The following is a 25985-nucleotide window of genomic DNA, read 5'->3' on the forward strand; positions in this document are numbered from 1 at the left end:
ATATAACCAGACACTGGTGTAAATTCTCGACTGTCTCATACTTCTGTTTAATAAGTTTTCTGTTTGACGTTTAGTCAGCTGTGTGAAAACCAAGGAGGAACCCACCCGGGGGATTAATAAAGTTTTATTTTATCTAATCTAATAACTTTAATCTCAGCCAAACCGATTTACTCACGAACAAACAAAACACTGAAAAAAGCCCAACAATAACATTTTTAGGTTGTCTAAGTGACTTATATATTACGTTTAACCCGAGCAGCGAAACTCCGCGGTGATCTGAAAATGATGTGCCGGGAGTTGTGCCGTTCTCGGCCGCATCAGTAACCCTCGAGCTCCCGGCTAGCTGTCGAGCTGGTGGGTAGCAGACGCCTCTGAAAACGTCGAAGCACTTTTGCAAATATGGGATATCTTGATAAACCGAGCAGATATTTGATGTTTACACAACTACTTTCTCGCCTGAAAATATGTTAAAAGTTTATTTTGTGACCCAGAAAGATTAGTATGAGTAATTTTAAAACTTAGTAGCGGCCGCCATTGCTGGAAACTGGAGTTTGGCTGAGTGAGCTGTGTGGCTGCAATATTAATGTTGAAAAAGGGTTGTACCTGGGCTTGGTAGCTGTAGGGGTGGGAAGCCGTTTTCTTTTATTCCCCTCTTTTTTCCTGTTTCGGGTAGGGAGACAGGTTAGAGAATTGTATTTTGTTTTGGAATCGTGGGAGGTAAGTTAGCTCTGTTTTTCTTTCTAGTGTGTTTTGTTTGTTGTTTTGGCATCGCCCACCCTGAAGCTCGCTACCTGTTCAGTGAATAAATTAACCAAACTCGTCATTCTGCCGTGGTGTGTTTTTTTTTGTTTGTGTTATTATGTATCGGGTTTATTTTTTTGTTGTGTTGCACCCCGGCTTCGGGCCGGTGTGTAACATAAATGGGAATTCTGAATTATGAATTCTGGGATATGGTAGTAATTTGGACAGCCTTCGGCGCGTCGCTGTGACGTAATCGGTCTACAAATGCGGCCTCAGGAGGATGCAGCCCATGAATTTGGACATGTCCAGAGTATAATCGCAGCCTTTGCGGTTAGAAAATTGCACTTGATCATGTCGCGATATTATCGCAAATGCGATATATCGTTCAGCCCTAGAGTGGATGTCATAACCAGACATCACTCAGTCTTACATGGCATTTGCTGAACGTTCCTGCAACCTGCAGGTGGTGTTTGTGGATAATCACAAAGGTTGCGATTTTTTTCTTTTAAGGTTGTTAGCTAATTACTAGGGGTGCAACAATACATGTATCGGTATTGAACCGTTCGATACAGTGCTTTCGGTTCAGTACGCATATGTATCGAACAATACAAAATTTATTTTATCAACTTTTCTTCTGACGATGTTGTCTGTGTGGAGAGCTCAGTGGATCTGCGTTCGACTACTCCGCCTAGGCTGCACTGTCGAGCGCAGATCCACTGAGCGCAGCGCAAGCTAGCGAGACAGAAGCTAAGCTCATTGCAACATGGCAACTGCCTCAACGCTACCCGAAATTGAACCTCCCCCACCCTCATTCAGATCTGGCGTTTGGAACTATTTTGGTTTTCATGTGAAGTATGACCCTGATGGACACAAGTAAAAAAGTATGTCGGATGTGTCACGCAATGCTCAATTACATTGGTAGGAACTAGTGGGTTAGCGCAGTTAGCTCGTTAGCGTGTTGACGCCGTCCAGCCCCATGCACGGGGCAATCCGCGGTAGCTCGTTAACAGAGATTTCCCGCGTTATGATAGATTTATTTTTTTCATTATTTTGTTGTTTCAGCAACATTAAATTTAAAAACTGTACTTTTGAGTTAAAATATATATTTATAATTTTAATAAATGACAAATTAAAAAGGCATCAACATTTTTTGTATCGAAAAAATATCGAACCGTGACACCAAAGTATCGAACCGAACCGTGAATTTTGTGTATTGTTGCACCCCTACTAATTACAGTGAACAAGTTAAACTGTACATAAGAAGTCCACCTAGATCCACCTAAGAGTATGTAGCCCTCATTTACTCAATACCATTAAATAAATGGGCTTTGGGTTCTTTTTCTAGTGTACTCTCGTACGATGTTTTAAATTAACTTCTCTTTTGTTTCTGGGATCAATGAAGCTTATTCCTTAACAGTAGCACTACACGCGAAAATTAACACTAGTGTCTATAGTGCAGTAAATCATGTCATACACCATGTAAAGTAGAGCATTGCAACCCTCCTTTAATTTACCAAACAATGAAAACAAGAAAATAATAAAATGGCAGATTTCAGTATTCAGGCAAACCAAAAACACACACAGCAATTTACCCACTGTACACAGAATCTCCACACATACAGTGTAAACCACCAGTGATAAAACAATTATAGTCCCAAACTAACCCTAAAGCCGGTGTTCCAGATCAACTGGCGTTTAGATCAACTGGCGTTGGTCGAACAGATGTGTGTCAGTCTTGCGTTTCAGGAGCTGCTACCGACAAACCAGCAAAAAAAACGCCAAACGTGTCACCTGTGACACTTGTGAGGTTGTCTCAAACACACTCCGTCAGTCTTGATGCTGTTGAACAACAAAATGTTTAAAAATGTGGCGAGTTTACCTGGTGATATCCTCATGCGCGACGCAATCGCGAAAACAGCAAACAAGTAACACCACGCCGTTGTTGTTCACAGGACAGCAAGAGTAAACGATCGGGAGACTCTTGTCGTCGTTATCGTTCCACTCGCACGGTTTATTTCACCGAATTCAGCGTTTTTGCTCCACAACTAAAGCGAGCAGTTTGCTCTGTGCACCAACATGGAGTCGAGTCAACCAGCGCCACCTCTGGCCAAGTGCCACAGCCTACAGCCAGATCAACTGGTGACACACATCTGCAGTTTTGTTTTTCAGTGGGTAGGCCTCTGCCCATTTGGTGAAATAGTCAACCATCACACAAATGTACTGATTACCACCATCCGTTAAGGTCAGTTTACCCACAAGATCCATTCCAACGAGCTCAAAGGGCTCTGTGACCTGTGAGGGGGGTAAAGAAGAACATGTCACATTTGATGTATTTGGACAGTAACAAATATGCTGTCTGTGTTACTGTACCTCGATTGGAATGTATCCTTTCTTTTCCTTAATATTGGCCCGCTTACACTGGCATTGTGGGCACTGAGCAACCTATTGCCAAATTAAGTAACATTACATGTTAATGATCAGCAAAGTGCCTTGGAGCTGTAGGTTATATGGGTTAGTTAGGAGCAACAGGGTACGAACACAAGACATACGAACAACAGAGAAACAAACAAATGTAGAAAAAAACAAAGGGGGGGGGGGGGGGGTTCTTGGGTTTCCACAGTGCGTTTGAGGCTCATTCTGACAGAATGTGCTCACCCATTTTTTAATGTCACCCTCCATGCCAGGCCAGTAATAGCGTGCCATGATGGCACAGTGGGTCTTCTCCCATCCACAGTGTCCACCAAAGTGGCTGGAATGAAATTCCTCAAAAATGTCATTTGCCTCCTTGGCAGTGCAGACCACTTTTGCCAGGTTCTCCGTTCTGTTCTTCTTCTTCTGCCTGCATACATAGTACAGGTCTCCATCTCCATTGGGCATGTGGGGCGAGACAAGAACAAACAGACAAGAGGGAATGTTCACATTGACGCACAATGCTACACTCTGATGGTTTACATGACATTATCCATTGTACTCACCATTTATCCTGAAGGTCTCAGCTCTTCTTTTGATTGTATATCTTTCCCTGCTGGTTGATCCTTCAGGATAGCGATCGTGGAGCTTGAACTCCAGAAGCTCCCTCACAATTCTGGGATCCATTTCCCTCACCTACACCTGTCCACCTATCTACCTACTCCACTGTACCACAAACACACAGACTAACAGACACAGCACACAAACCAACTAGCACACCTCACTCACTCACTTTCAGGAGTCCACTCTCTCACAAGCTCTTCCCAACCACGCTGGCTATAGTTGCCTTCTAATCACTATCTAACTGCTGTAAATTCACTGACTGCTACCACCTCACAAGACCCACAGATGTTGGTTGTACTCACTGGGCTTATATAGACTGCATATGACTACCAATTCCTTCCAGCTGTGCTGCTTAATCACCTATATTGGCTACCAGTGTTCCTAGCAAACACCACACGGTTGCCTCATGTGACTCCAGTTGCACAATTGAAATATACAGAATCACAGTAGAGACATAGGCAGCCTATTCTGACAAGGTGTGTTGTGAGCACACTGATGACATATTTCTATGTGATCTATGTGTGGAATGCATATTGTTGTTGGGTAATAACATGAACAGAAGGAGTTGTGATGTCTACAACTTCATGTATATGATGGGATTTAAATGGATACACAATTGTGTTTCATGTGGTTGCATGGTTTATGGGACAGCAAAGACAACATTGACAATTACAAATGTGTTGTGCAGGTAACATATTCAAACGTGGTGATGGGACCAGCTGCAGATGTGTGTCATACGTATATCTGGCTGGATGATGGACAGAAGGAATTGACCCGTGTAGTCTTTGCTTACTGATTGTTGTCAGTGTTGACAATCCACATTGCTGGCATTGCATGTTTCAACATATTTGTGGGTAGATTTAGATGCACCACGTGTGAGTGCAGCCACTCAGCCTTTACTCAATGTGATCATAGCAGCAGGTGCAGATGTGTGTCACAAGTTAATCTAGTGGTAGGCTATGGTACTTGGCCACAGGTGGCAGCAGTGGACTGACCTGCATTGGGGACTGGTCCAGCTGCTATGTAGTAGTCAGTAGATGGGCTCCACATTGGGGATTATATGCAAGTTTTGGGGACTGTTTATTGCTGATCACTGTGTGACTGCTGTACATTCAGCGTAGCTGCCATCCCCTTACGGATCGTTATGGGATTGACCACACTTATGCAGACTGTATATCACATCCAACTCTGAAATGTGCGTTTGCAGAGGGGAGACACAGGCAGACTATGCTGGCGACATGTGAGTTACAACACTGGTGAAATATTGGTGTGTCATATATTTGTTCACGACATTTTTCTTATGGGCAAAAGTATTGATATCAGGATGGTGATTCTTATGACTATGTGTATGTCATTTGGCATTTTGTACATATGTAGGCTGATAATAAATACATGATATCATTTCATTCATTTCAAAGGTTTATTTGCATGACGCACAAACACACAATTGAAAGGTACAAATGTGCATGACACGAATTCAAACGTGCTGCAGATGTGTGTCACAGGTTGATCTGGCTGTAGGCTGTGGCACTTGGCCAGAGGTGGCGCTGGTTGACTCGACTCCATGTTGGTGCACAGAGCAAACTGCTCGCTTTAGTTGTGGAGCAAAAACGCTGAATTCGGTGAAATAAACCGTGCGAGTGGAACGATAACGACGACAAGGGTCTCCCGATCGTTTACTCTTGCTGTCCTGTGAACAACAACGGCGTGGTGTTACTTGTTTGCTGTTTTCGCGATCGCGTCGCGCATGAGGATATCACCAGGTAAACTCGCCACATTTTTAAACATTTTGTTGTTCAACAGCATCAAGACTGACGGAGTGTGTTTGAGACAACCTCACAAGTGTCACAGGTGACACATTTGGCGTTTTTTTGCTGGTTTGTCGGTAGGAGCTCCTGAAACGCAAGACTGCCACACATCTGTTCGACTAACGCCAGTTGATCTAAACGCCAGTTGATCTGGAACACCGGCAGAGATAAACCCTACGTTGCAGGCCTGTATTGATCCAGTATAAATCCAAAACGATCTCCCAACCGGAAGTTCTTCACTCAATGAGCAAAAGATAAATAAATAAACTCAGTACCTTGTGAGACGTGCAATTCCCACCAGCTTAATCCAGGTAACAAGTTGTCTTCAGCTCCGTCAGAAACACTCCGCTCTGAATGCAGTAGCACAAAGATGAGGAAGGTCCGTGATCTCCACGTACTCCACAAGCTACCTGTTTTAGCTTCCCACGTTGCCAGAGGTACTCTGAGTGACGCGGGCACTCAGAGTGACTATCTGGGGTGTGTCCGTCGTTATCCAGTTCGGTAACGATCCTCTGCAGCTTGTTACGTTCCACAACTACAGTGAAACGGCAGCCTACAGTAGTCCTTATTAGCGAACGGCTGGGTTAGCCTCACTTTAACTTAATGCGTGCACGGCCGCAAGAAACAAAGCACACAGTCCAGCAGACTCACGCTGAAACTTTACGTGTTATGTCACTAGCCTACCGACACTGTGACTTATCTGTCCGAAAAGTCAAAACACACTTACTCTTAGTACATAAAAACAAGCTAACTTCTCCGGATGCTCTGTGTAACTCACGCACCACCGCCCTCTCTTCTCGCGCTCTCGTCTCTTTTTTCCTTTTCCTTCTCCACCCTGTGTTACCTTCACAGACCTTACCCCCGTAGGAAATTACAGTTCTCACAAACAATTCACAAGAAAAGAAAGATAACTTATTTTAAACAATGCAAACATGTTTTTAATCATTTTACATGAACTCTTACCTTTTTAAATATACAAGAAAATTTAAATAAATGAACTCTTTGATATTTATATTCTCAGATTTCACTTATCTTTTACTATTTATGCATCTTTTTAACCCGGGTTACAAGTAGGAAATCTTTTGGTAAATGGTTCTTTACTACTTTTAAATTTAAAATGTAGCACACATATTTTTTTTCCCCAATCATAGCTGTAAGAGCAGATTACCATGTGCTTGATGGACCAAAATCTCTTATTGTCTTTTAATAGAGTCATTAGTTCTAAGCGGGACTATTGTAATTTGTTGTTGTCAGTTGTCCTAAAAACTCCCTGAAAAGCCTTCTGTTAACCATAGTCAAAGGAGCTTGCAAAGAAAAGCGTCTGGACTTCTTTAAGTTGCTTGAAGACGTTTCACCTCTCATCCGAGAAGCTTCTTCAGTTCTAAGGTCAAATGGTGGAGAGTCCCAGATATAAACCTAGTGGGAGTGACCCCCCACAGAGGGACAAAAGGACCCCCTGATGATCCTCTAATCGCCTGAGCCAAGGTGGGAAACTGGGCGTGGGTCCAAATCAGCCAGAGTTTCGGGTGTGTTCATTGTGAAACCTGGCCCCACCTTATCATGCAAATTCCTGAGGTCAGATGGCCCAGGATGTGAGTGGGCGTTAAGGCGTCTGGGAAGGGATCTCAAAACTGGATTATAGATGGCAGAGAGTTGGTGTCGTAAACCCCCGCCTCTGTTCAAAGATGGTCGCTCACAGTGGACATAGATGGCTTCTTTCACTCCTCTTTCAAACCATCTGTCCTCTCTGTCCAAAATGTGAACATTGGCATCCTCGAAAGAGTGTCCTTTATCCTTAAGATGCAGATGGACTGCTGAGTCTTGTCCTGTGGAGGTGGCTCTTCTGTGTTGTGCCATGCGCTTGTGAAGTGGCTGTTTGGTCTCTCCGACCAACTTCACACCCGATCAGATCTGCACACTGTTAGACCTCTGCCTCACCACTACATATTTCAAGTACAACGAAGGCTTTTACAGACAAAAACATGGCTGTGCCATGGGCTCCCCCATGTCACCTATTGTAGCCAACCTTTACATGGAGGAAGTGGAAAGGAAGGCTCTTGGCTCTTTCAAAGGAAGAGTACCCAGCCACTGGTACAGATATGTGGATGACACCTGGGTCAATATCAAGACACAAGAAGTGGAATCCTTCACTGCGCACATTAACGCTGTGGATAAAAACATCAAGTTCACCAGGGAAGACACAAAGGACAACTGTTTGCCTTTCCTGGACTGCGCTGTGCACATTGAAGAGAACGGCAAACTCAACATCGAAGTTCACCGGAAACCCACACACACGGACCAGTACCTCCTCTTTGACTCCCATCACCCTCTGGAACACAAACTTGGAGTAATCAGGACCCTACACCACCGGGCAGAACATGTTCCCTCTAAGCCTGAAGGGAAAAAGAAGGAACACACACATGTAAAGGAAGCACTCAAAATGTGCAGCTATCCTAAATGGGCGTTCTTAAAGTCAGCAAAGAGGCACAGAAAAGAAGATCAGACACCAGCGAGGGAGGACAGACGCAACAACATTGTCATCCCCTATGTAGCCGGCGTATCAGAGAAACTCAGAGTTTTCGCCAAGCATGACATCCCAGTGTATTTCAGACCCAGCAACACGCTCAGACAGAAACTGGTTCACCCGAAAGACAAAACGCCAAAACACAGACTTAACAATGTGGTGTATGCTGTACAGTGCAGTGAGGAATGCCCAGGGCCCTGTTTCAGGAAGCCGGTTTAGTGCAAACACTGAGTAAGTATACCCTGAGTTAACGAAAACTCTGGGTTTTCGGTTTCACAAAGCGAGTTCAGCTGAAGCCTGAGTGAGTCACTATGACGACACACGCCGTGAAGCTAACCTGCCCCCTAGCAGGTTTACTACAACTAACCCTGACTGTCTCCGCCCCTTTGTCGGAAACCTGACAGTAGGAAGTGTCAGACATGGCGTGCTCCTTCCTTGAAGAGCCAGTAGATCGTGAAGCCCAAATTCTCCGCAGAGCTCTCCGCCGGGAGAGAGTGATCAGAGCGCGTTTGGACATTTTATCATTTCCTGATGATTTTCTGTGCGAACGTTACCGTTTCTCAGCACAATCTATAAGTTATTTGGATAACATCCTCAGGCCATATATTACGCATGTGACACATCGCGGACATGCTCTCAGTTCTGTACATATTATTTGTATTGCACTTCGTTTTTTTGCAAACGGGAGCTTTCTGTATAATATTGGTGAAGCTGAGCACGTTTCCAAGGCTACCGTCTGTCGGGCAGTCAGGAATGTTACAGTTGCACTGAAACGTCTCCTGTACTCGTTTGTGGTGTTCCCCGGTCACAGACCCACAAGATTCATCAAAGAGGGATGCCACAAAATTGCAGGTATCAGGATGAACAAAACTTAATTTATGGTGTGGTGATACTTGGACTACTACTTAAATTTTACATTTATTTTCAGGGTTCCCAGGCGTGATTGGCTGTATAGATGGCACTCACATTCCAATCATTGCTCCTTTAGTAAATGAAGGAGACTATGTGAACAGGAAGTCTTTCCACAGCATTAATGTACAGGTACATAGTTCCCTGTAGCATTTCAAACTAACAAATTATTTTATCATAGTAATGGATGCTAATTTGTGTTCTCTGCACTGTGAAGATCATATATGATGCTGCCAACATTATCACAAATGTGGAAGCCAAGTGGCCAGGCTCTGTCCATGACTCACAAATATTCCGTGAATGTACACTGAGCACAAAATTTGGACATGGTGAGTTGAGAATACTTTAAAATATATAAAGACCAATTGCTTCAGGGACATTTGAACTGAAGTGTATCCTTCTGTCTTAGGAGAGTTCACTGGCTACTTGCTTGGTGATAGGGGGTATCCATGTTTACCCTATTTGCTTACCCCTTACCCTGACCCTGAACCGGGCCCACAGCAGCGATATAATCTGGCTAATTGCAGGACAAGAGCCAGAATTGAAATGACTATCGGAATGCTTAAGGCCCGGTTCCAGTGCCTGCAAAGACTCAGGGTCACCCCAGAAAGGGCATGTGACATTATTGTGGCATGTGTGATTCTTCACAACATTGCCACAATTAGAGGAGAACACTGTCCTTCTGAACCAAACAGCAGTGATCCAAACCATGAACATCCTGACCCTCCCACGGACATACAAGATGGAAGTGCAGTCAGAGACACCATATGTCACAATCATTTCTTTTGACCCATCACCTCAACATGTTGAAAGAAGAATAAACAGATTTTTTGTTCAACTGGCTTTATTGGTCGCCTGTATTTCCTGTACACAAAGTATTAAAAGATGTAAACCTCATAAAGTGTCTCTGTTGCTTCCTCCTCTGTAACAGCTGTCAATGTTTCTTCATTATTTTCCTGTAGTAAAGAAATAGACAACATTGCTGTTCTACTGTACACTCATATAATCTGTGGAGTATTACTCACAACTGCATGTTGGTCTGGCTCAACAGGAGGCTGCACCAGATGCAGTACACCATCACCATCAACTGATAGAATATGAGGTTTATACAGGTCACTTATAACTTACAAGGGACCAAATGGCAATTAACAAACATACCAATCAGCTTACACTTCATTGTCATTATGCTCTCAAAGACAACCAAGACTGAGGGAAGGCAAAATCAGTAGGAAAATAACTTCACTACAAAATAATCCATTATGGTAAAGAGTTTATCAAATGAATGAGTAGCACTGCAAAGGTGACTGTGAAGAAAGGATGTATGCACATCATGTATTATTTTGAATTTACCCCCTATGTAGGCACTTGTGTCTTGCGGGGTTATTGACTCAGAGGATGTCCCCGCAGAGATGCCTTCGGCCACAGGGCGCCCACTGTTTTGGCTGAGGGCCAACTGCTCAGCCTCTGTGAGTGGTGGTGGTGGAGGACCCCCACCTGTTTTTCGGGCCTCCGCTTTTTTTCTGTTGGCTATAACGGGCCACATTTGAGCATACAGAGTAAGCAAATATGTACTTGTAATGTGCTCAGATAATTTCAATAAGTGCTTACAGAAAGAAAATTAATGTAGCCTCTAACTGCAATTGATTTACATGGGACAAACAGACCAAGCACTATGGCTCATAATACAATTACACCTTACCTGTTTGGACTATATTTTTATATTTCATTTTTACTTGCTGCCAGGAACGTTTGGGGCCTGTTGGGTTGCACCTGCGCTCACATCACATCACAAAATAAAATGTATAAAATAAAAAATAAAATAACATATGATAAAATAACGTGTTAAATGGGTGGAAATCCCTAGATCAATGTTTAAATTAACACTCACGCATTGACTCTGTCGGCTATGTTTTGCCATGCATGCTCCCTGTCTTTCGCAGCTGTGGCTGTGTTACTTTTTTCCGCGGAATTTGCGTGTTATCGGCATATGCTGCCATCAGAATTTCGGCCTCAAGCGCTGTAAAATACATTGATCACGCCTTCTTTCCCTCCGTCTCCATGGTGACTCGCTTAATCTGTGCTCCGCTTATCAGGGCTTTATGTATCCTCGTCCGCGCGCTTCACTTGGGGTTAAAGCAACTCCGCGTTGATTGAACTAATTGTTATCAGCCTTTCTGAAACCGAATATTCCGAGTTGGACAGTTCGGGATTACTCAACCCTGAGTATCGTTTTTCACTCTGAGTTTTCTAAACCGGCTTCCTGAAACAGGGCCCAGACCTCTACATCGGAGAGACCAAACAGCCACTTCACAAGCGCATGGCACAACACAGAAGAGCCACCTCCACAGGACAAGACTCAGCAGTCCATCTGCATCTTAAGGATAAAGGTCACTCTTTCGAGGATGCCAATGTTCACATTTTGGACAGAGAGGACAGATGGTTTGAAAGAGGAGTGAAAGAAGCCATCTATGTCCACTGTGAGCGACCATCTTTGAACAGAGGCGGGGGTTTACGACACCAACTCTCTGCCATCTATAATCCAGTTTTGAGATCCCTTCCCAGACGCCTTAACGCCCACTCACATCCTGGGCCATCTGACCTCAGGAATTCGCATGATAAGGTGGGGCCAGGTTTCACAATGAACACACCCGAAACTCTGGCTGATTGGGACCCACACCCAGTTTCCCACCTTGGCTCAGGCGATTAGAGGATCATCAGGGGGTCCTTTTGTCCCTCTGTGGGGGGTCACTCCCACTAGGTTTATATCTGGGACTCTCCACCATTTGACCTTAGAACTGAAGAAGCTTCTCGGATGAGAGGTGAAACGTCTTCAAGCAACTTAAAGAAGTCCAGACACTTTTCTTTGCAAGCTCCTTTGACTACGATGACCTGGATGACTGAGAACCTTCACAGACATATTCTGTTAACCATAACTTTACACAAGCATCACCTGCATTTGGATGATTGTCCCTGAAAACCTAATATAAAATCTCCATTTGCATATAGTGGTATTTTATTAAACATAATTTGATGCACATTAGAAGCAGTTAAATCAAATAAATGTGGAGTAAATTACTAACTATGCAAAACCTTTACTCATTAGTGAGTAAAAGTTGGAACAAGAGGCTAGTCGGTTTGGCCTCGGTCACCAGTGAAAGCATATTATTTGTTATATATAAATAAAGATTGTTGTTGTTGTTAATTTCAGCACAGGATAACAAATTGTTAGGAAATTCTAACAGAGGTTCTACTCTGTTCTACTATCCACAAGTTACCCAGGCATTGTTAGGGTCCTGCAACAGAAGCAGTGATGGTTTAGTCTGTATTTATCATGCTATGGTGTTGGGGAAAAGGCAAATGTCATGAAGCTCTCCTATATCACAGTGCTGTGACACAAAACTCATTTAAAAATAGCTTAACACCAACGAAATATAACAAAATAATAAAAAAAGGTTCATAGATTTTTCATATATTTTCAGCTAACAATTATGATGTGCTAAGAACAAAGTATGACTTTGATTTGAATGATGATTTATTGTTACTGTATGTTTGTTCTGTTTTACAATGTAGTTTGAAGCAAGACACCCTTTTATCATTGATGCAGTAAGTTTGGAGCAAGGGGCTAAGGAAAGCATTGTCAATACAATGACCTAGCCAACAACTGAAAATGACTGCATCTGTGTAAGGTGGGTGTTTTGTGGTGTGTGGTATTTTTTATATGAGAGAGGAACACTGATCAGGCTGGTGGGTTCTTTCATTCATTTAAGCAGTGAAGTAAAGAGGCTCATTAGTGGGGCAATTTTAACAACAGAATGATGGCGCCTGTGTTTTAATGATGATGCTGTAAGAGTATGATGGAAAAGAATATTATCTAAAGATTATCTGAAGCTATCACAATCACCGTAACACATTTTGTTCAAATTACCTGAAGTAGATATGTCACAATGTGATATAAACAACAATATACAATCAGTAGTATTAAGAAAAATACTAAACATACATTTGGCTCCTCATATTTATAATAATGATACATTTTTTTTAGGTAAAGTATTGAATTGTTTATCTTCTTTCTGGATACATTATGTGGGAAAATGTTTTGTTTGATGCAGCTTTACTTATTTTTCCATACTGATCATCCATCCATCCATCCATCCATCCATCCATCCGCTTCCGCTTATCCTTTTCAGGGTCGCGGGGGGCGCTGGAGCCTATCCCAGCTGTCATAGGGCGAGAGGCAGGGTACACCCTGGACAGGTCGCCAGTCTGTCGCAGGGCCTCCATACTGATCAATTTTTAAAAATATATTTTTAATATTATTTAATATTTAATATATTTTTAATATGTTTTAATATAGTCTGTGTAACACGACAAAGAATGCAATGATACATGCTGTAAATACGCCCCCTATCCTGTAAAACTTAACAAAGAAAAGCTATTATCCTTCTCCATCCCATCACTACCTGGAAAAAAATGCTATAACTGTAGTAAACTTTTCAGTCAGCACTCCTCGACATCAGTCACTCAGTGAAAAATGCTTCAAAAATAGTCACTGCTATTAATGTATTCTACATTATGAGAACAGTCCCACCTCCCACCAGACTTAAAGGCAGGCAGGCTGATAAATGTGTCTGCCACTTCCCAGAAAAAAAAGGTTAGGCTATATTTCGAAAACACAGTAATATCATAGTAATGGCAATTTTACATTAATGTTTACCAAAAAGAAAAAAGTAAGAAAAAAGCTGGAAATATCTTTACTGCTGGTGTCTTTTATGTCTGAACCCATTGAAAAACAACAGATTCATTGTGAACTATGTAGAACTATTTTGACCACTGTGGTACCAAGGCCAAAGACTTGTAATTCTCCAATTTAAACTTAGCATTACACACCTTATACAGATAGCCATTGTTTAAATGTTCATTTATTTGCGTTGTCTTATCTTGTTTGAGTGCAAATTTTAAGACCTCAGAGGTCAATGCAGGTTTCCATCTGAACACAGTTATTTGAAAGATTGGCCAAAAGATTACTTTGAATGCGGACTATAGCCTTCACATCCCTTCAAAAACCAAAACGGTACCTGCATTTTCTGTTCCCTTTTCTTCCTTGGTTGTTCTCAGGGACCAAGCAGTAAGGGATAGAGGACACAAGTGTTTAACTCAAAAATATGGAGTTTTATTGACCCAAAATATGAAAGATAAGTACCAAAGCCAAAAATTTAAACAGGCAGACCAATAAAAGAGGTGGAATTCAATAAACTAAGCTCAAAATAACAACTAACAAAGCCTCAAACAAATGTAAGCCAAACTGACCTGCTGAAATGACACATAAGGGAAGTTAAGTACTAGCTTAGCTAAACCACATAACACACAAGGGGAAAACAAAAGGGCTGCCATATAACCAGCTAACAATTAAACAAACTCCAAAACCCACCAGACAATGAAGCATGTGGTTCAGTCCAATGAGGCTGTCAGCAATACTTCAGATCCCCCAGCCCTTTGCCACACCTTTTGCCAACCAGGAAGGAGAAGCCAAACCCCCAGGTAATTCAAAAAAAGAAAGGGGTGTCCAACTCCAGGCCTCAAGGGCCAGTGTCCTGCAGGTTTTTAGATGTGTCCTTGATCCAACACAGCTCATCTAAATGTCTCAATTACCTCCTCAACATCTCTCAAAGTTCTCTAGAGGCCTGGTAATGAACTAATCATTTGATTCAGGTGTATTGACCCAGGGTGATATCTAAAAACTGCAGGCCTGAGGCCTGGAGTTGGACACCACTGTATTAATATAACATAAAACAGAACTTTGACCTTGCAGTGTTGATATGTGTGAACTCCATATAGACATTGTAAGGTGTGACGGAAAAAAAAAAAATCAATATATTGGACAAAAAGTAAAATATACGTAAAGTAGTGACTGTAAAGTAAAATTAAGTGATGCAAACTAGTGGCGAGGTGTGGATCTTACCATGTGTGGCTTGCCATCACAGTTTTCCAAAAAAAAAAAAAAGGTAAGTAGCTTGTAAATGGTCTGTATTTGTATAGCGCTTTACTTGGTCCTAAGGACCCCAAAGCGCTTTACACTATACACAATCATCCACCCATTCACACACTGGTGATGGCAAGCTACATTGTAGCCACAGCCACCCTGGGGCGCACTGACAGAGGCGAGGCTGACGGACACTGGCGCCACCGGCCCCTCTGACCACCACCAGTAGGCAAGAGGTGAAGTGTCTTGCCCAAGGACACAACGACCGAGACGGTCAGGAGCCGGGGCTCGAACTGGCAACCTTCCGATTACAAGACGAACGCCCAACTCTTGAGCCACGATCAGCCCCCTTGTTTTGGTGTATATGTAGAAAATAATGAAAAGTTTAACTTTTGTAATGTAATTGTAAAAGGCAAACTTTAACTCTATATTCATTATATGTAAAGTGAAATACTTTGAGCTTTGTTTTGTTTAAATTTGGGTAATTATGGCTTAAAGATCATCAAAACATCTGAAAGTATGTTAATTTATACACTCTGTATTTGGAAGGGGCTCCTTTATTATGAAATAACTGAATCAATGCTATCAGTACTATTCAGAATTTTTAAGTAATGCAATATTGGACTGTGATGTTGTCTTGGACTTCCTTGCATCCTCTGTATTTTTTAAAGACATCTTACCCCAGAGATATGTCATTTGTCAAGTTCATGTGTTGGCCTTTTCATATTATTCTTAATTCATATTTTTCCTAATACTATTACAAATGTAGTCATTGCCAGAGTCTTTCACACCAGCACTGAAAGGTCTTTTGAACTAATAGAATTAAGGGCACAAGTTCATTGATGAAAATCGAGGCAGGTGTCATGTCCTTTTGCTTTAGTAATGACTGCAGTCTGATTTGTAAAACTGAAAGGAGGCATTCAGACCATCCATGCCAAAGAAAAATGAGACATCTACAGTTCAGCAGACTTGGCCTGACACATGTCTGTGCCTGTCTCCTTAATGTAACACATTCTCACTCCCATCTCATATCATACTGATGCTTGGTCAGGACCCAACTGCGTGACACGCATGGGGCATCACTTTTCAACTGGTTAGTGCTTCAGAATAGGAGAATAGAGCTTGCTGGATCTGGAACTACATTTTTTTCAGTTTTTCTTTCATTTTCTTTTCCCAAAAATACAGCAAGAAAAGGAAAAAAAAACTTGTCAACTATGTCATGTGGATTCAGTCACCAGCTCTCCTCCATATCAAAATGAAAGTTCTCATTTTCCAGACATCTTGGAAAGAACCTTTAGTTGTAATGAAGACATACAGAGAGACATTTGCCTCAAAAGTGTTGCAAATGTGTTCAATATGATCTACAAGCATAAACAAAAATTTAATCCACAGATCATGTCGCATGCGCATGTGGGATATTGAGAAAAATTTAAAGCTGTCAGCTTTAAAAACAAAACACAAATGCATGTATACACAGTTTTACACTGTAATTAAAAGCAGCGTAATTTTTTGGATTTGAGCAGAGCTGGCAGACGGAAATCGGGCTCAAAACCTCAAGTGGGGATGCAGGGTGATCCGTGCGTATGAGGCGATTTGTTTACAAGTATTGTAAGTGAGTGAGCGAGATGTACATGTAGTTTGAGACATTTGTACCCACAGAAAGGTTTTCAAACCGTAGAACAATCAGATTTGTGAGCTGAACTTAATAAATTGTGTGTAACTAATCAGTATATATTCAGGTTTCGAGGTACACATTTGTTAAACAGTTTCACGTGTGATCAGATTGCTGTATATTTGTGTGTGGATTGAAGCATGTGCTTGTGAATCCTCAAAAGTTACATACAAATCTCTGTACACATTTGTAAATCTTAGCTTACACTTGTGGATGATATTGTATACATTTGCAACACTTTTGAGGCAAAGTTCTTTCTATAAATCCCACCCTGACAGTGGGTTGCTGTGATGTTGCTGAGTTCCTCATCCATGAGCTAGTTAAAGGTCCTTTGTTGAAGCAGGTGCCTATTACAACATTTTCCACCTCCATGTGGAGAAACAATTCTCAATATATCTTTGAGGAAAGGATAGTAGACTCAGGGTCTAGTGGGTGGTTAACTGTGCGCTATTGTCCAACCATCGAGCATGGTGACACCTGACTGTGTCCCTCACAATAACACAGGTCATGGCAACTGCTCTAGTCTTGATGAATCCAGAGTTAACTCATCAAGGAATACTACAAGCTCTGTGTTTAGCCACACGACCTTCTGATAAAACAACATACTGGCCCCATGTTGTCGTGGTACTTCGATTGTAGCCCCAGATATTTCTGTGAGCATCGCATTTTTCTCGGTTTGCTTTACTACTGCCCTGTCTCTGTGTACATTTGAAAATTCTGTATATTTTTGCAGTCGTTTTTGAATTTTGTGTCTAGAGTTTTGAAGAACGGCATCCTGGTTTATACTAAACTAGTGCCAAAATGGATTTGGTGGTGGAACACTAGAGTCTGTGTCCCATTTTTTATATGAAAATCTTTAACCCTTCATACAACCCATTGATATTTACAATCGATTTTGAAACAGTAATGGGAAAACATACAAAGAAAGAAAAAAGATAAATAGAAATCTATTCTAATTCAGGGCTGGACAATCAAATAAAAAGGGGAAGTCATTCTTCTGCACAATAGATGATATTACAATATATTCAGTCTCTCCCCCGCTGTCTCTCTGATTTCCAACCCTCTGTGGAGATTTTGGTTTTTAAATCTCTGTTCCAGATATTTAACTTTTATTGGCAATCCTCTGATAGGCACGATGTAAGCACATTTTAAAAGTCTGATGTATTGTCTTTTCCTTTTAACAGTCCTTTGACATAATTATTTCAACAAGTGATTGCAGGGGTTCAGTAGGATAATCATGTTGTTATGCTTTAACAAACCTGTTACTGTTAAAGATGGCTTAGAATTCATTCTTCACACAGTTCAGTGTTTGCTTCTGTTTTTTTTCCTGAGCAAAGTGACAAAACATATATAGGAACAGTGATGAAAGAACAAGGAACACTGAACTATGGAGTAGTGTCTCTTTTAGATTAGCTTACTGACGATGTGGCTATACGTGCCATGGTCTTCCTCGTCCTCTCAGGTGCTGACCTGCATTCGCTTTGTTTTTCTTCTGCCTGTAGGGGTGGCTGCCCTAGATTCCACTGACACACCTGATGTTCATCTATAATCACTAACAGTATATAGCCTGCCCAGTCCTTGCTGAATTGCTAAGCCACACCGTCTGAGTTTACTCTGGCGTGCCTGCCTGCCTGCCTGGCTTCTGGGGAAACATAGCTGTCATACTGTTTCTAACATAGAAATACTCATCAAAGTTCAAATCTGTGAAGTCAGTTAATCTCCTACTTCCTTGCCAAGAAAAGACTGTGAAAACCTGTTAATAAACCCGTGAAGACTGCATCAACTTACCTGAACCCTGTAACCTGTGAAAACAAGAAACCTTTACCTGCTTGTCAACCTTGGAGTAACTCATCCTGTGAAGAAACACAGACTTGAGATTCTTTGCTTCTAAATAAATCTCCTCTTTGAATAACTGCAAATAGTCACCTATTGTTTGCTTAATGGTATTCATTAAAATCTTTGAACTGTTTTCCACTGGACCCTGGCAATTAGTTTTTTTGAACAAACTGTGACAGTGTGTTAAATGTGTTGCAAGCGTTCCTGACAGTGTTTTTGGCAGGTTTTTAAATAAAGATTGTTGTTGTTGTTGTTGTTATTATTGCTTTAGTCAGCAGGTGCTCAGCTTTTAAGATGGGCAGTGAGTGTGATAGTGCTGATTCTTTGACAATAATGCTTAAACAAAAGATTGATATTGAGTTACAGGAAATTATTTTTAGGTGCTTTAATGAAAAACCAAATTCCACTGTGATCTGTAGATCTTTTTCTTTTAAATTACTGAATACCATGCCTCTAGAAAGGTTGCTTTTTCATATTTCTCCCAGTTATTTCCAATTACCTAATTATTACTTTGTTAGACTCATAAGCATGCAAACAGTCATTAGTTTGTATATGTGTAATATGGTTAGCAATAATTCCCATAGAGTAGACTGTGACTGTTTTGAGACTGCACACATGTACCTAATCCTGGTTTCTTCCTTCTAATCTACTTTCTTTGTAAAGACCACTGTGATCAATGTTTTGTTTATTTGCCTGTGTAATAAGCAAATTATGCTAAGCGGGAAAAGTCACCTCTAGCATTAACCTGCTTGCATTTTAATCAATGACTTAAGTGATTTTTATCAGGATGCCACAGGCAATGAGGTGATAGAGCCAGTTACAGAATAGAATCTGTCCTTTTAAATGTCAAAGAGATTTAGTTCTCTTCTTTAGTGGTTCTGCTAGAAAAAGCTATTTCTCCCAAAGTCACTGATCCAAGCAGCATTCATCATACTGTATTTGGAATTAATGGCCTCATTTATTACATCCAGTGCAATTCTGATAAAATTATAGTATTGACTTCAAACTTTGTTTTGATTGAGTCAGTTGTGCTTCATCAGATTACTCTTTAATTCTAATTAGTGAAGCACTACTAGCCATCAGTCGGTAGTAAGGCAAATTAGAAAAGGTCATATTACCTATTCTAATTATTCCACCCAGTTTACTTCACTGTGTGCAATTGCCAGGTGATAAAGATACTGATATTCTACTGAAAAAAGATTCCATGTATTTCATTGTACTTAGTAGTTTGTTTGTTTACAAAAATGCTAGTTAAAATTGTATTTTATGGTTTAAGACTATGTTCTTTATGTCAAATTCTTTACAGTTCTCAGTCACTAATCCAGATTTGTCAGTAAGAATTGCTTAAGAAAAATCATACAATTGTACTTATTTGCTAACTACTCTGTTATAGCGATGGGAATTCCTGCACTTTTTAGAGAACCGGCTCTTTCGGCTTGGCTCATTAAAAAGAGCTGACTCTTTAGGCTTCCAACTGGCTCTTCAGGTTGTTTTTTTGCTTTATTTAATTTATTATCGAAAACAATATAAAATTATGCACAAAAGGAATTACTAATGTAAAAAAAAGTGGTTTTATTTATATACATTTATATATAAATATATACGGGGTCCCCTAGAGACAGAAAAGTCACTTCTTGCAAGAATCAGCTTTTAATGTGTAGGAGTATATGGGACAACTGGCAGAAAATGTCACACGATAAAGAAAGAAAACTTACAGTACAGTGGGGCAAAAAAGTATTTAGTCAGCCACCAATTGTGCAAGTTCCCCCACCTAAAATGATGACAGAGGTCAGTAATTTGCACCAGAGGTACACTTCAACTGTGAGAGACAGAATGTGAAAAAAAAATCCATGAATCCACATGGTAGGATTTGTAAAGAATTTATTCGTAAATCAGGGTGGAAAATAAGTATTTGGTCAATAACAAAAATACAACTCAATACTTTGTAACATAACCTTTGTTGGCAATAACAGAGGTCAAACGTTTACTATAGGTCTTTACCAGGTTTGCACACACAGTAGCTGGTATTTTGGCCCATTCCTCCATGCAGATCTTCTCGAGAGCAGTGATGTTTTGGGGCTGTCGCCGAGCAACACGGACTTTCAACTCCCGCCACAGATTTTCTATGGGGTTGAGGTCTGGAGACTGGCTAGGCCACTCCAGGACTTTCAAATGCTTCTTACGGAGCCACTCCTTTGTTGCCCGGGCGGTGTGTTTTGGATCATTGTCATGTTGGAAGACCCAGCCTCGTTTCATCTTCAAAGTTCTCACTGATGGAAGGAGGTTTTGGCTCAAAATCTCACGATACATGGCCCCATTCATTCTGTCCTTAACACGGATCAGTCGTCCTGTCCCCTTGGCAGAAAAACAGCCCCATAGCATGATGTTTCCACCCCCATGCTTCACAGTAGGTATGGTGTTCTTGGGATGCAACTCAGTATTCTTCTTCCTCCAAACACGATGAGTTGAGTTTATACCAAAAAGTTCTACTTTGGTTTCATCTGACCACATGACATTCTCCCAATCCTCTGCTGTATCATCCATGTGCTCTCTGGCAAACTTCAGACGGGCCTGGACATGCACTGGCTTCAGCAGCGGAACACGTCTGGCACTGCGGGATTTGATTCCCTGCCGTTGTAGTGTGTTACTGATGGTGACCTTTGTTACTTTGGTCCCAGCTCTCTGCAGGTCATTCACCAGGTCCCCCCGTGTGGTTCTGGGATCTTTGCTCACCGTTCTCATGATCATTTTGACCCCACGGGATGAGATCTTGCGTGGAGCCCCAGATGGAGGGAGATTATCAGTGGTCTTGTATGTCTTCCATTTTCTGATGATTGCTCCCACAGTTGATTTTTTCACACCAAGCTGCTTGCCTATTGTAGATTCACTCTTCCCAGTCTGGTGCAGGTCTACAATACTTTTCCTGGTGTCCTTCGAAAGCTCTCAGGTGTCTTTTATACAGATGATGAGTTCAAACAGGTGCCATTCATACAGGTAACGAATGGGGGACAGAAAAGCTTCTTACAGGAGACGTTACAGGTCTGTGAGAGCCAGAGATTTTCCTTGTTTGAGGTGACCAAATACTTATTTTACCCCCTAATTTACGAATAAATTCTTTACAAATCCTACCATGTGGATTCATGGATTTTTTTTTCACATTCTGTCTCTCACAGTTGAAGTGTACCTCTGGTGCAAATTACTGACCTCTGTCATCATTTTAAGTGGGGGAACTTGCACAATCGGTGGCTGACTAAATACTTTTTTGCCCCACTGTAAATGTATTGGTTTTATGCATTTTAATTATTATATATGAAACTGACACATTCACTTCTGGAGGGAATCAAAAAGTCCCCCATCTCATTTGTTTTCAGCCTCAAGATCCTGCTGCATGATATTCTCTTAAATCTCAAAAAAAGAAAGGAGAAGTGTTTTTTCCTCCTGCTGGCAGCAGTGTTGGTCAAGTTACTTGAAAAAAGTAATCAGTAACTAATTACTGATTACCTCCCAAAAAAAGTAATCCCTTTACTTTACTGATTACTTATTTTCATGGGTAATTAGTTGCTTAGTTACTTTTTAAAACACGATTTATCCCCTAAATAGGTAATAAAGCAATAGAGCTTTCAGCCCAATTCTACTTTTTCTGCATAACCCATTATGTAAAATGGAATCAAATGAAAAAGTCTCTTTTTAAAACTTGTTTTATTAGTTTCAATCTTTTAACTTTATGCATCAAGCAAACATTAAATTATATGCAACATTCTCTGACTGGAAGAAATTTGTTTAACATTTAAACCTATTTTCTGCACATTCCAGCACATAAAATAAAATCGTTTTTTGTGTTTACACTCACTCTTTCAAATAGATGCAAGTAAAACACAGCAGAAAATAAGTAAAATCAAAGACTCACTGTTTCACTGTTGCTCTATTTTCACCTGTATAGCAGGAGTGCGGCAGGCGGGGGTTTGCCCTGGTGCAGGTGTGCCGCAGCGGTCAGTGGAAGAATACGGCAGTTTCTCTGTGAATTTCACATTCCAGCGACAGCGTATTTGGTGCTTGCTCGGACGTTTAGGGGGTTTTCTGTTGTAAAAAGAAGTTTTCTTCCTACACAATGAGCAGCGGACGCTAATGTTTTTGTCACTTTTTACAAAATCAAACTCAAAGTAAGGTCAGTACTTCCACGCTTTAAATGCTGCACGCTCATACTCTCTCCCGCACTCGATATATTATCCATTGTTGATCTGCACACAGCTGTTGCCACGAACGTCGCACTCGCTTACGTCATTGTCATGAGACACTCTCGCAAAAAAAAATCACGGTTTTAGTAACGCAGTAATGCAGCGTGCTTACGGGAAAGTAACAGTAATCCAATTACCTTTTTTGGAATAGTAATCCCTTACTTTACTCGCTACTCGAAAAAAGTAATCGGATTACAGTAACTCGTTACTTTCATCTCTGGCTGGCAGAAATTGCAATTAAGCCTATGTGTAGCTCTTTTTTTTTTTTTTACAGTTCAAATTCCATTGAATTTCAAGCACCCAAGCCAAGTCTACAAAAACACACTGACCTCAAATGCTAGAAAACAAGGTTATTATAAATGTTCTCATGTAATAGTCTTGGAAGGTGGAACACACTTGGAAGGTGGAATATTTGGTATAAACATATTAAATGAAACTGGGTGAAATTAATACTGATTTTAGACAAAGTTGTGTGACTCTTCAGGCTTCCTGCAACTGATTTCATCTAATACAGTATTGTGGCGAGCTCAGAAAAGGAGGAGACAGAGGTAACGTCTGGTCTTGCTTCCCGCAGAGTTAGCCAGGGAGCACAGCTGTTTATTATTATTCATCAGACGAACACACAACGCTAACACACCCGCTCGGCGCAGCTCTAGCGTAACAACAACAAACACTCTCTCCACCCAGAAACACACAGTCGCAGAGAGAGAGCGTCACCTGTAACCATGGCAACATAATGCTGCCGCCAGGACATAGCTGTCAAAACAAAACCCCAAACAGCCCTGACCCGCTACATAGCCCCCACCTAAGGGGTCAGTCGTCCCCGACAACCCCATTACCCAACACAAAGTCCTGCAAATGTCCATGTGTCTTCTTTCAGCGCACCGACCGATCTCGACCAGTGGGGGAAGAGTCACTCGGATCAGAACATGGGGTGCCACCAGCATCCCCTGCCTCGGCGGCTGCTGGAGCGAGTGGTCGGTATGGTGAGAGTCTGTCCTGGTGCAACACGACCATGTGCCCCTGGGCCCGGCATGCGGACCTGGTACACCACGTCTGTTAGCCGCTCCACGACCTCCGCCGGCCCTTGCCAGTGACTGCAGAGCTTGGGGGATGCTCCTCTCTTGCAAACCGGGTAGTACACCCAAACCTTTTCGCCTGGGCCTGGCGGGTGTAGTCATGAACCACCCGCGACTGCTCCCTCCACCTCCTGTAGCAGTTCATGGCCACCAACACGCGCCAGTTCCCTGCCTTGGTGACGGGAAAAGGCCCTAGGATGTCTACTCCCACTGTCTCCATCGGCGCCCCCACCTGGTGCTGCTGCTGCAGGGGGGCAGTGGAACGTTGAGTGGGGCCCTTCCGTCCCGTGCAGGTGTCACAGCAGTGCACATGAAGTTCCACATCCTGTCGACAACCAGGCCAGTTCAACCGTCCCCTGAGATGGCGGAGAGTTTTGGCATTCCCATAGTGGCCGGCCCCCACCGAGCCATGGACAAGCTCGAGCATCTGCTACTGCAGCGACCGAGGCACCAACAGCTGCAGGAGACCCTTGCCCTGACCGGGGGCCCGCCATCTCCGGTATAGAAGGCCATCGTGGGCCTTCACTTCGGCCCCCTGTCCTGACACCCCTGTCCAGCCTGGGCGTCGTGCCGCCTCCAGCCAGGCCCCCACCTGAGCCAACGTCGCATCAGCCTCCTGCTCCTGCTTCAGCGAAAGGCAGAGCCGGTGTTGATGGTGTGCTGGACCAGCCGCGTCTGCCTGCAGTCTTCGTCACTAGCGGCAATGATGTCCACATTCTTGTCCGCTGGTCAATGGTGAGACCTACGCTGCTGCGCTGCCAGAGGTCATCAGCAGCTTGGGTTGTCTCGGTCGAGGGAGGTTTGTTGGGCCTAGAGGCTGGGGCTGAGGCGAGTAGAGATGGTCCAGGGCCATCGGCATCCAAAGTCTGTTGAGTGGCAGCTGCCTGAATCCTGGCTTGTCGGTCTCTGGTCCCCTCCGTTCCCTTTTTTTGACCGCACTGGAGGGCCAGAGTAGAGCAGGGCAATATGACCAAAATATTTATCACGATATACATTTGAAAATTTGCGATAACGACATAACTGACGATATAATTGACACTAGACAAAATACTTTACAACTCCACAACTTTATTAGTGCAAAAAAACCCCATCAATGTATTTTCACTTAAACAAGCAGCTGTTTTTTTATGTTTAAAGTTATATAAAAATTTAACAGTGCAAATGAAAATTCCTTGCTGACAGTTTAACCAAAAGGCATTTCCAGTGGAAACTGGCCGACATATCCTCAGCATAACCATGTGTAATAGCCACAAAACTTAAAAAGAGGTTATACACACACAATACGGTAATATTATGTTGGAGACAGTATGTATCACTCTGCGAGGTTCCTGCCTACGATAGCCGTAATGCTCCGACAATCCATCAAGCGGTGTGGGTTCGTAGCTTAGCAAAGTCGTACTAAAACATTTGACAGATTTCCGAGCGCCGTGTATCACATAAAATTGGTTCGAGGTCAGTAAACACAACCCCAAACAGCCCTGACCCGCTACAATATGTTCAAAGTACAAATCAGTAAGCAATAATTAGCAAACAGTATTAAGCATTAATCTATTTAAATGAATGACTACTTTTAGTTTGAGTGGAAAATACTCAGAACACAAAAGAGGGAGAATAATGATATAACATTTTAAAGTACAGATTTTCACGATAGATGCAATCTACATTGGATACTTTCACGTCTGTTCTTCCTCGTCTTTTTGAATTTTATATGCATTTGTCACAGTGCACATATTCTGCCACTGTGTTAGTATTTGCTGTTTATTAATGCACTATTTTACATATAATAGGTTTGCACACAGCTCTATAGGCTGGAGCATATTAGATGTAGCCGAGCTGATGTTTGTTTACATTGTTAAAGATGTACATAGCCCTTTACACAGGGGACAGACAGGTCAAGAAGGGTAGAGCTATGTAAGATCATCCGTATCTATACCACAATATTTTTAATTAATGTCAAATGTCAGACCAAATATTATCATATTTTTTAAATAAAAATATCCTCCCATTGCCTACACACACACACACACACACACACACACACACACACACACACACACACACACACACACACACACACACACACACACACAGAGAGAGAGAGATGTTATGCATCCTGCACCATAGTTCAAGCATTCATGGGGAAAAATACATAAAGAAAATTGTGTTTT

This window comes from Copadichromis virginalis, linkage group LG1, assembly GCF_057382275.1.
Source record: "Copadichromis virginalis isolate Kocher_CV1m ecotype Utaka linkage group LG1, C_Virginalis_male_GT1.1, whole genome shotgun sequence".
In the NCBI taxonomy this organism is placed as follows: Eukaryota; Metazoa; Chordata; class Actinopteri; order Cichliformes; family Cichlidae; genus Copadichromis; species Copadichromis virginalis.